We start from the raw sequence: 12,334 nt of genomic DNA on the forward strand, positions 1-12,334 counted from the left end.
GAAGGGGAGGAAGGGAAGGAAGGGAAGGGAAGGAAGAGAAGGAAGGGAAAGAGGGAAGGAGGAAGGGAAGGAAGGTGGGAGGGGGAGAGAGAGGAAGGGAGGGGAAGGGAAGAGAAGGGAAGAACAGATGCAAGAAAACGTCGCAGAACAAAAGGACATATGTCTCCAGGATGAAAAGGCCCAGCACAACAAATGGAAAATACCGAGGGGGGAGCGGAGGGGGGAGGGGAGGGAAGGGAAGGGAAGGGAAGGGAAGGGAAGAGAAGGGAAGAACAAATGCAAGAAAACGTCGCAGAACAAAAGGACATATGTCTCCAGGATGAAAAGGCCCAGCACAACAAATGGAAAATACCGAAACCAATATACACACACACATCTTGGAATTCATCAGTGATAAATCCTAAAATCTTCCAGATTGAAAAAAATAAATTAAGAACAAACTCAACGGCACTATTGGAAGTTAGAAGACAGTAGAGCCTTCAAAATCCTGAGAGAAAATGTTTTCCAATCTAGAGTGTACACCTACTCACACTAACAAACAAGTAAGACTAGAATAAACCCCCTTTTCCTGCAACATCTCAAAAAATTAACCTCCCTTGCATCAGGAAGCTAGTGGAGAAGGGAAGGGCTCTACAAAAAGAAAGGAGTAAGTCAACAGAGATGAAAGCAGGGATCCTGGAAAACAAGACTGTGCCATAAACTTTTTAAAAAACAAACTGTTTAACAATGATTGGTTTTTAAATGATGTGCCTGGATTCATTTAATAAAAATTAATTTTAAAAAAGAATGTAAGCCAAAAAAAAAACACAAAAAGCTCAGCGTGATTGGAGAGTACTAAGTGGCACAAATAAGAAAAGATACATAGGCAGGGGCCAAATCATGCAGGGTTTTAGATTTTGTCCTTAAAAAAAGTGAGAAACTCTTTAAGGAATTTAAACAGGGGGATGACCTGATGGGATTTCTGTTTTAAAAGATGTCTTTGGCTACTGGATGGTGGTAGTTTGGAAGTAGGCAAGAGACCATTGTAGTAATTCAATCATCCACTAGGGTAGAAGCACTGGAGATGGAAAGGAGATAAATTTTAGATTTAGGAACTAGAATTGATTGACTAGAAAATGGGATGATAAGTAGAAAATAATCATGGATAATGCCAGGGTTCTGATGATCCCTTAAGTAAGTGGGTCATAGTGGCAGTTACTAAACCAGAGAGCACCAGCACGAATTAACATTTTGCCTTGTTTGGTACTAGGTTTTATCTGGGGGAGGGATGCAATGGCAGGAAATGACGAGTTCAATTTTGGATATACTTAGTCTTTGAGGTATGTGAAAGTCATTCAAGTAAAGATGTTAAGTGGGCATTTGCCAATATGAATTTGGAGCTCAGAAGAGAGGTCAGGACTGGAAAAACAAATGCGAGTCGTTATCGTAAGGAATATGAAAAATGCCATGTAAGTAAAAGGAACACTCTTGTGTTCCTTAGGAAATATTTATTAAACTCTTACTATGTGTCAGGCATCAAACTAGATGCAAGGTTACAATAGTGAACAAAAATTTCACAATATGGGATATTTGATAAGTAGACTTCAACTAGGGTGTACTAGTCTCTAGGGGGCATTGTTCAAAATGTTGGGGTGCAATTGTACAGTTACATTAATGTGAGGTTATATTCAAATATAGAGACCAGGTGCGGTGGCTCACGCCTGTAATCCCAGCACTTTGGGAGGCTGAAGTGGGTGGATCACTTGAGGTTAGGAGTTCAAGACTAGCCTGGTCAAAATGGTGAAACCCTCATCTCTACTAAAAATACAAAAATTAGCCAGGCGTGGTGGCACAGGCCTATAATCCCAGCTACTTGGGAGGCTGAGGCAGGAGAATCGCTTGAACCTAGGAGGTGGAGGTTGCAGTGACCTGAGATTACACCACTGCACTCCAGCCTGGGCGACAGAGCAAGACTCCATCTCAAAACAAACAAACAAAATTTTAAAAAACCCAAATTTAATAGGTAGAGTCAGGTATGTTAGACCTCCTCCAATGCCTGTAAAGGTCCTGCCCTCCACAAAAAAACTGTCCTACGTTCTGTATTTTGACTGTCCCTCTGGATACTCTCATAGGCAAAAAATCCAGTCATAATGATCTGAATCTAGAACTTGTCTGTTTCACATATAAATAAAAAATATTTCTTGTGTGGGTTTTATATATACCAGATTTCCAGGAATGCATCTATGGTATAAATCAAGGGAAACTTATACTTTTGTTATTGTTGTTTAATGATTTTCTGAATTTTACTAAGATTTGTTCATTGTATCAGAAAATCAGATCATTTACCGCAAGACCACACATGGTACTTGAGTTACTAATTTTAATAGTATATGTATGTATATGTATATTCTCTCTATACATACCTGATTACTGGCCCCATTTCTTTACCCCTCCCTGTGTCCACACCTTTGCAGTGGCTTCATGAGACAGAGACAGAAGAGACAATGCACTATTTCAAGCCTAGGTCTAAAGAGGCCTGGTTACTTTCTGCTTGCTCTTTTGCACCTCTGCTATCTTAATGAGAAGAGTTTTCTCTCGGTGGTGCTGCCCCTTCAAACTGAGCCCCAGGCTAGAATGAGAGATTCTTTATTTCAGCTCTTGTTTTCCATATTTTCTAAATGAGCATATATTATTTCTATTATCAGAAAGAAAAGAAAACCCAAGTTACTAAGAAATGAAATTCTATTTGGGGTTAGACCATGAGTAATGCATTTTTTTTTTTTCTCCCAGGACATGCATTTATCAGGGTACTCTGCAGTCAGTGGTTGGATAATAAATATTTGTTGAATGAAAAAAATGAACTCCTTTAACCTATCTCTCCTGGCTTCCACTGTGGTTCCCCTTTGTTCTAGTCTTTCTCTCCCTTCTAAGACCAGCTTTTTCCTATTCTGGACCACTCTGTTTCTCTCGTCCATTCTGATTCCTCCTTCTCCTTCTCTAACTCTCTGCAACTTTACTTTTTTATTTTTTTATTTTTTTGAGACGGAGTCTCGCTCTCTCACCCAGGCTGGAGTGCAGTGGCGCGATCTCGGCTCACTGCAAGCTCCGCCTCCCGGGTTCACGGCATTCTCCTGCCTCAGCCTCCTGAGTAGCTGGGACTACAGGCGCCTGCCATCACGCCCGGCTAATTTTGTTTTGTATTTTTTAGTAGAGACGGGGTTTCACAGTGTTAGCCAGGATGGCCTTAATCTCCCGACCTCGTGATCTGCCCGCCTCGGCCTCCCAAAGTGCTGGGGTTTTTTTTTTTTTGGTTTTGTTTTGTTTTGTTTTTGAGATGGAGCTTCGCTCTTGTTGCCCAGGCTGGGGTGCGATGGCGCGACCTCGGCTCACTGCAACCTCCGCCTCCCGGGTTCAAGCGATTCTCCTGCCTCAGCCTCCCGAGTACCTGGGATTACAGGCATGTGACACCACACCCAGCTACTTTTTGTATTTTTAGTAGAAACAGGGTTTCTCCATGTTGGTCAGGCTGGTCTCGAACTCCTGACCTCAGGTGATCCGCCCGCCTTGGCCTGCCGAAATGCTGGGATTACAGAAGTGAGCCACCGCATCAGGCCTGCAACTCTTTTTTCTTTCCCTTCTCCCCAGCTCTACATTTTTCTTCCTATGTTTGTTTCTCTCCTTTTCTTTTTTCTTCATATATATATATGTGTGTGTGTATATATATGTGTGTGTGTATATGTGTGTGTGTGTGTGTGTATATATATATATATTTTTTTTTTCCCTCTTTTTTAAGATGGGATCTCGCTGTGTCACCCAGGCTGGAGTGCAGTGGTGTGATCTCGGCTCACTGAAACGTCTGCCTCCCAGTTCAAGCGATTCTCCTGCCTCAGCCTCCTGAGTAGCTGGGATTACAGACATGCACCACTATGCCCAGCTAAGTTTGTATTTTTAGTAGAAACGGGGTTTCTCCATGTTGGTAAGGCTGGTCTCGAACTCCCGACCTCAAGTGATCCATTTTCGGCCTCCCAAAGTGCTGGGATTACAGGTGTTAGCCACCGCGCCCAGCCTAAACCCTGATTTCTACATCTGTAATATGGAACTAATGAGGCTTGCCAATTAGAGCTAGTGCCTGTCCACCACATGGGATGCACTCAACAAATGGTAGGTATCATTTGATCTAAACTTCCCCATTTTTAGATAAAAGTGGATGAGACCAGAGAGGCAATGACTGATCTAAAGGTGACCAGGCTGTCAGATCTTCTTAGTTCCTATTCAGCTTACTCTCACCTGGATCCTTCTTAAAGTCAATTTCGAAGTATATGGTTCCCATTTCAAGGTAGAGTATCCACTAATTTTCAGTATCATATGGACCTACTTCCATTTACAGTAAATAAAAACCAAGAGAGACCAACCCACTTACTAGCTTAAGCACAGAGATTCAAAGCAAGAAGAGGAACTTTCCAAAAGCTGTCAGCCTTATTCATATGTTGCTATCATATAGTATATTAAAAATCAAAGAGTAGCTGAGGAAGCAATGAGCTAGCAATTCCTAATAATTCCTTCCAGATTCAGCCTAGGACATTGACTGTGTGTGTGTGTTTGACAATCTTTTAAGAATAAGAATCTGTAAGGACAATTATTTAGTGTATGATTTTTAAAAGGCACTAAAGAGGACACATCCGGTAGAAAACCAAATATCCCCTTAAGAAGTGATATTTAGGCCGGGCCTGGTGGCTCACACCTATAATGCCAGCACTTTGGGAAGCCGAGGTGGGTGGATCACTTGAGGTCAGGAGTTCAAGACCAGCCTGGCCAACATTATGAAACCCAGTTTCTACTAAAAATACAAAAAATTAGCTGGATGTGGTGACAGGCGCCTATAATCCCAGCTACTCAGGAGGCTGAGGCAGGAGAGTAGCTTGAACCAGGGAGGTGGAGATTGCAGTAAGCTGAGATCATGCCACTGCACTACAACCTGGGCAACAAGAGCGAAACTCGGTCTCAAAAAAAAAAAAAAGTGATGTTTAATTCTCTTTAAAATAGTAATTCTATTGTTATTCATGATTATGGATAAAAGAAAAAAATTGAAAATATTTCATCACTGTAACATGTTTTTATTTTCATTAAAGCTGTATAACAAGCCAGACATGGTGCCACGTTGCAGTAAGCTGAGATCATGCCACTGCACTACAACCTGGGCAACAAGAGCGAAACTCGGTCTCAAAAAAAAAAAAAAGTGATGTTTAATTCTCTTTAAAATAGTAATTCTATTGTTATTCATGATTATGGATAAAAGAAAAAAATTGAAAATATTTCATCACTGTAACATGTTTTTATTTTCATTAAAGCTGTATAACAAGCCAGACATGGTGCCACGTGCCTGTAATCCCAGCTAACCAGGAGGCTGAGGCGGGTGGATCTCTTGATTCTAGGAGTTCAAGACCAGCCTGGGCAATATAGCAAGCCTCCAGCTCAAAAAACAAACAAACAAAAAACTGCAGAACAAATGTTAAGAAAACTAACTGGTATATTTTGATATGCAAACAATTTAAGGTCGACATTAACGAGGACAATTTTACCTCAGGAAAAAGATAATATTAGTTTGGATGGGGTGTATATATCATATTAATACTATTAGTACCTTACATTTCTCTAGCGTGATCTAAATTTCTGGCGCAATCTCAGCTCACTGCAAGCTCCACCTCCAGGGTTCATGCCATTCTCCTGCCTCAGCCTCCCGAGTAGGTGGGACTACAGGTGCCTGCCACCATGCCTGGCTACATGTTTTGTATTTTTAGTAGAGACGGGGTTTCACCATGTTAGCCAGGATGGTCTCAATCTCCTGACCCCGTGATCTGCCCACCTTGGTCTTCCAAAGTGCTAGGATTACAGGCGTGAGCCACCACGCCTGGCCAATGCTTTCTTTTTTCTTTTTTTTTGAGAGTCTTGCTCTGTCATCCAGGCTGGAGTGCAGGTGCGTGATCTCGGCTCATTGCAACCTCTGCCTCCTGGATTCAAGCGATTCTTCTGCCTCAGCCTCCCGAGTAGCTGGGATTACAGGAACCTGCCACCATGCCCAGCTAATTTTTAGAGGTTATAAAATACTTTTGCATACATTTTGATTTTTTCTTTTTCATAACAACCTCATGGCAAAAGTAGGTCAGTTACCTACAGATTAGGAAACCTAACCTTCTGGGTGACTTGTTTAGTCAGTAAGTGTGAAATAGCCTCAAACACAGGTCCTCTGGCTTGTTTTCCAATTTTTTTTTCACTACATCATACTGCCTTATAAAAATGATATAACATTTTTTTTCTTTTTTTGTTTTTGTTTTTTTTTTTTTGAGATGGAGTATCGCTGCAACGCCCAGGCTGGAGTGCAATGGCATGATCTCAGCTCACTGCAACCTCCACCTCCCAGGTTCAAGCAATTCTCCTGCCTCAGCCTCCCGAGTAGCTGGGACTTAAAGGCATGTGCTACCATGCCTGTTAATCTTTGTATTTTTAGTAGAGACAGGGTTTCACCATATTGGCCAGGCTTGTCTCAAATTCCTGACCTCAAGTGATCCTCCCGCCTCAGCCTCCCAAAGTGCTGGGATTACAGGCGTGAGCCGCTGCTCCTGGCCATCACTTCATGTGTTTAATTCTTCCCTTTTCATGTACTTTATATATATATATTCACAAACACTGACTTGTTTCCAAGTAGGCATCACAACTCTGAATAAGCAAAGAGAAAACTCTGTTTGGACTCTTAGTTAATAAGCCAAAGAAATCTTTCTGAATTTACCTAGTTCTCATTATTTATCTTATTGTTTATGTGTTTGTTCCTTATGATGAAGTTTCTTACAGTGGACATAGGGGCCAGGAGGACACATGTTTTGATAAACAGATTTTCCATGTTTTCAATTATTCTAGTTTGGGGAAAGGAGGAGGACATGATTTGAGCAAAATAAAAGAATCTCATAGCGAGCTGCCAGCTCTTACTAAACTGTACATAATTTGTCAATATTTTAATAATTTGACAGTACTATAATAAAATCAAGGTTTCTAGAATAAATCATTTTCACTTTTCACTACTGAAAGCATAACCTATATCTTTTAACTAATTTCATTCAGCTATAGGAAATGCTGCCCTCAACCACATCCAGAATGTAGTAGAATAACTCTAGAACTAACTCTAGGATAAAGATATGTTATTTATTCTTTTCTAAATAAGTCTTATGGCTGTGTCTGATAATTGTATGTTTGTTTATTTATTCCATCGATAACTGTTTGTCCTGAATTGTATGTTTTCTGAAAAGGAAATTACATCATAGTCCTTAGTCATTTCATGCTGGTCTCAAAATTGTTTATAAACTACTATGTTTCATCTCCTTCCGCATTATTTTGAATTCCTAGGGACCAAATGACTGAAGTAAAAGTAGGTTCTGTTTTATTAATGCTTTCTTTTTATTATTATTATTATTATTTTTTTTTGAGACAGAGTCTCACTCTGTCTCCCAGGCTGGAGTGCAGTGGTGTGATCTCGGCTCACTGCAAGCTTAACCTCCTGGGTTCACGCCATTCTCCCGCCTCAGCCTCCTGAGTAGCTGGGACTACAGGCGTCCACCACCACGCCTGGCTAATTTTTTGTATTTTTAGTAGAGATGCGGTTTCACCGTGTTAGTCGGGAAGGTCTGGATCTCCTGACCTCGTGATCCACCCGCCTCGACCTCCCAAAGTGCTGGGATTACAGGCGTGAGCCACTGCGCCCGGCCGGATTAGTGCAACACCATGTTTTAATGCAATAAATTCAGACTTACTTTTCCAAGTATGTTGAGCCCTGCTTATTTTCTGTACTTTCATGCTTGAGTTAATAAACTGCAAAGTTTCCCTCTTTTGTTTGCTTTGTTTTCCTTTATATACCATTTGTTGGAGGTTCTCTATTTTGAAAGAGAGGGGGATGGAAAGTAAATTATCCCCTTGGGCTTGCGAAATAAAGTTTACCTATCTACTAAATAAATATCTCATAGCTTTCTGTAGTGGCTCAGTGGGTTATTGGAATCCTTTTTTTTTTTTTTTTTTTTTTGAGACAGAGTCTCGCTGTCGCCCAGGTTGGAGCAGTGGTGTGATCCTGGCTCACTGCAACCTCCGCCTCCTGGGTTCAAGCAATTCTCCTGCCTTAGGTTCACTGCAACCTCCGCCTCCTGGGTTGAAGCGATTCTTCTGCCTCAGCCTCTCGAGTAGCTGGGATTACAGGCGCACCACCGCATCCAGCTAATTTTTTGTATTTTCAGTAGAGACAGGGTTTCACCATGTTAGCCAGGCTGGTCTGAAACTCCCGACCTCAGGTGATCCTCCCACCTTGGCCTCCCAAAGTGCTGGGATTACAGGCATGAGTCACCGTGTCCTGCCTATTTTCTTTTTCAAATACTGTTTATTTAAAACCCATATAAGGTGGCTGGGAGTGGTGGCTCACGCCTGTAATCCCAGCACTTTGGGAGGCAGAGGCCAGTGGATCATCTGAGGTCAGGAATTGGAGAAGAGCCTGACCTAACCTGGTGAAACCCCATCTCTACTAAAAATATAAAAATTAGCTGGGCACGGTGGCGTGTGCCTGTAATCCCCGTTACTTGGGAGGCTGAGGTAGGAGAATCACTTGAACCTGGGAGGTGGAGGTTGCAGTGAGCAGAGATTGCACTCCAGCCTGGGCAACAGAGGGAAACTCCGTCTCAAAACATCATCAACAACAACACTCACATAAGGCTGAAAAAGAAAAGAAAACTTCTAGGCATTCTCAGTATTAGGTTTAAGAATGAGACTTGTATGTTCATAAACAAGAGGTCATGTGAGCTGTCAGAGCCGGTACATGGGATAGGAAGGCCAGAGTCCGTTCGTAAACCAGTAACAGGAATAACAAGAGATAAACATTATCAGTTTACGCCCAGCCTTCGCCGAAACCCAGGGTAACACATTTCCACATTTCCTGACTCCTCTATCCTGACTCCCCACAGGACTTTGAGACCAGCCTGGGCAATATAGTGAGACTTCCTCTCTACAAATTAATAAATTAGCTTGGCTTGTTGGCCTGCACCTGTAGTCCTAGCTACGCAGGAGGTTGAGGTGGGAGGATCACTTGAGCCCAGGAGGCTGAGGTTGCAGTGAGCCATGATCCCACCACTGTACTCCAGCCTGAGGGACAGGGCAAGACTCTGTCTCAGAAAACAAAACCAACATTTGGCAAATGTAATTACTTTGAGAGAGATAGTTCAAAATCTGGGGATTTTTGGTTAGTTTTTACATTTACTACATAAGATTAGTCAGTAGAAATGAGAATTAGCTTTTTGTACGACAATTTACAATAGCTATTATTTTAAAAATATTTTTATTCTTAAGAGTCAACCTTAAATTAGTTGTTTGGAATTGTCACTATTTAGTGTATGACGAACAAGAACTTTGAAATTAGACGACCTGAGTTCTCAGCCCACAAGCACCTCGTTAGTAGTTTAATGACCTTAAACACTTCATGCTTATTATGTCTTGATTTCCTCATTTGTAAATAAGAGTAATAAAATCTATCTTCTATGGTTATTAAGAAGCCTAAATGATATAAAATGTTGGGATGAGTGCTTTGTAATTTTACTGGTAATAGATGCTGTTTAAGGAGACTTAAATAATTCAGCAAATCAGATGAACTATATTGCCATTATGTCAATTGAAAACTCCAAGTCTACCAATTTGACACTAGAAAGGGTTTCAGTAGGGGGCCCAGGGGCTCATGCCTGTAACCCCAGCACTTTGGGAGGCCAAACTGGGAGGACTGCTTGAGCCTAGGACTCCCCCTTCCCACCCTATCTCTACAAAAAAATTTTAAAAATTAGCTGGGTGTGGTGGTTCATGACTGTAGTCCCAGCTGTCTTGGAGCTTGAGATGGGAGGATCACCTGAGTCCAGAAGGTCGAGGCTGCAGTGAGTGGTGATCACGCCACTGCACCCAGTCTGGGCAACAAAGGGAGACCCTGTCTCAAAAAAAAAGGTTTTAATTTCAGATAGAAATACATCTCAGAGACTCAGGGTCTTGAGATACCTACATTAAATTAGAAATAAAATGATAAAAATCAGCAAACACCTATGCTTTCTGTGAATATACATTTCTCATATCCTGTCTCCTTGAAGTCTGCCCAAAAAAGGTACCCAGTCTGATACGCTGTTCATTATATGAAATTTTAGCCAAAAGTAGAACCATTAACTATAAATTAAAAGTCATGTTATCACTTATTTATTTTGGATGATGGATAACAAGTGTTTATCATATCTTTCTGTATGCTTTAATTTCCAAAATGAAAGTGTTTAAAAAAAAAATAAGACCCAGTAGTTAGCCTGATTCTCCAAACTTCAGGCCAGATTTTTGTAAACCACAAATCTGCAGCCAGTGCAGTGGCTCATGCTGGTAATCCCCAAACTTAGGGAGGCAGAATCTGGAGGATAGCTTGAGCCTAGGAGTTCAAGACCTGCGTAGGCAATAGAATAAGAACTCCGTTCTCCACAATAAGAAAAAAAAAAAAAAAAAAGACAATATACAAATCTGCAGGAAGGAATCTTTCCAGAAAGGAAGAATTTGTTTCAAGAACTGTTTTGCAGGAATATCAGAAGGGTTTTTTTTCTTTGACTCAAAGGCCGTAACACTGTACTTTATAACAACGGAAATAAAGGCATTAGTTTGAACAATCCTCTATGCTGCTACTATTGTAAAGTTTGGAGACTATAACTCACTCAAATTGGTTTATAGCCATGTATTTACCAAATCTTTTTTCATATTCCTTTTCTCCAGGCATGCAGGAATTTATATCTCACAGCCTTCTTAGAGTCAGTCAGGTTGAGTCGGGTGACTAGTTCAGGACAGTGAAACACATCAGCAGAAGTGAAAAGGCCACTCACTTCTGGCAGAGGCAAAGGAGGGCCCTTACAGGATTCTCCAGTCTAGCTCTTCTGCCAGCCCGGAAGTGCTAGGATGGCAGAGCCAGAGACGTAAGCAGCAGGGAAGCTGAGTCACCATGGGGACGTGAGACTGACTTACAGATGACGAGTGTGCAGCCTCACAGCCTAGCCCATGTTGAGATAAACACAATACAGTCTTGCATACTTTACAGTCATAAACGAGGGAGAACAGAAATGGAAAATGACCCTTTATGCCTCTAAGACCAAATTATAATGAAACAACTTATGTCTTCAGTTTTGAAAATTAAAGTTTTTGACCCTGATAAAACAAGTTTGCTATACAAGTATCCGTTAACCATGTGAAACCCACTGAAATGAGTCAAACTATTTTCTTACATTCTTTCCACTTCAACACCAATTTTAATCCTTAGTTCCAAATTAGTTTTTAGAGACTCTTGTAAGGAAAAGGAAAATCGACCCAGAATTTAAAAAATTGTGCTATTATTAGTTTATATAGCTTTCAACAATTTACAATAGCTTGCATAATTAGTATATTTAATTAGTATATAGAGACATATATATATATATTTGAGAGGGAACTTCACTGCAACTTCCCAGTTGCCTCCTGGGTTCAAGTGATTCTCCTGCCTCAGCCTCCCGAGCAGCTAGAATCATACAGGCGCCCGCCACCATGCCTGGCTAATTTTTGTATTTTTAGCAGAGACGGGGTTTCATCATGTTGGCCAGGCTGGTCTGGAAACCCCGACCTCAGGTGATCCGCCCGCCTCGGCCTCCCAAGGGCAGGGATTACAGGCGTGAGCCACCGCGCCCGGCCTAGTGTAATTTTTAAAAGTACAAAAGCCACTAGAAACCATGACAATAAGAACTTCCTTTTGGGTTTTCCAGCATTCGGTTTATAGGACATGGACCACACATACATGTTTTTTGAATGCTGAAATATTTTACTCATAACACAGTTTTCCCAGTAACTTGCTTCCGGTGGATTTAAAATTTGTAATATAACTTCGTCATAGCAGGTACCTTCATGAAACTCAGTATTTGAAAAAAAACGTGGAGGTTTCCCCCTTTCTTTTGGCCAGAATGTATGTCCAGGGTAGTGACTTTCGAGCAAATGCGTTTAAGCAACTCCAGTATTCTTACTACGCTGCCCCCAATCCCGCTCCAAGCATGGGGAGATCAGGGTTCCACATTTTCGGGTAAGTATCAGCCGTCCCGGCGCTGCGCGAGCGCATTCTACAATTCCGAAAACTACTAACTTTTCCGTCTGCAACCTTTAATAATTGAGAGGGTATGCGCAACTCAGAAAAGTGCGCCCGCTGCGGTCGGGTGCAGAGTGGACTGGAGGAAAGGCGACTCCCATTTACGGTGCGGCCCCGGGCGGGGTCCCCCGACACGGCCTTCCCGGCGTGCCACGCGCGGAG

The 12,334-nt window shown here is 41.7% G+C and overlaps 1 protein-coding gene across 1 annotated transcript in view; it reads right to left on the minus strand.

Moving 5' to 3' along the window:
• PXT1 (peroxisomal, testis specific 1) overlaps nt 1-12,334 on the minus strand; it is a 68,357-nt gene extending 56,023 nt beyond the window's left edge. Inside the window, exons 1-2 of the mRNA XM_011986587.1 lie at nt 11,934-12,334; nt 7,779-7,898 (exon numbers count right to left, since the gene is read on the minus strand). The gene's annotated coding sequence lies outside the window, so the exon portion shown is untranslated. The remainder of the gene's footprint in view (nt 1-7,778; nt 7,899-11,933) is intronic.

The sequence above is a fragment of the Mandrillus leucophaeus genome, unplaced genomic scaffold (genome assembly GCF_000951045.1).
Source record: "Mandrillus leucophaeus isolate KB7577 unplaced genomic scaffold, Mleu.le_1.0 Scaffold3, whole genome shotgun sequence".
NCBI lineage: Eukaryota > Metazoa > Chordata > Mammalia > Primates > Cercopithecidae > Mandrillus > Mandrillus leucophaeus.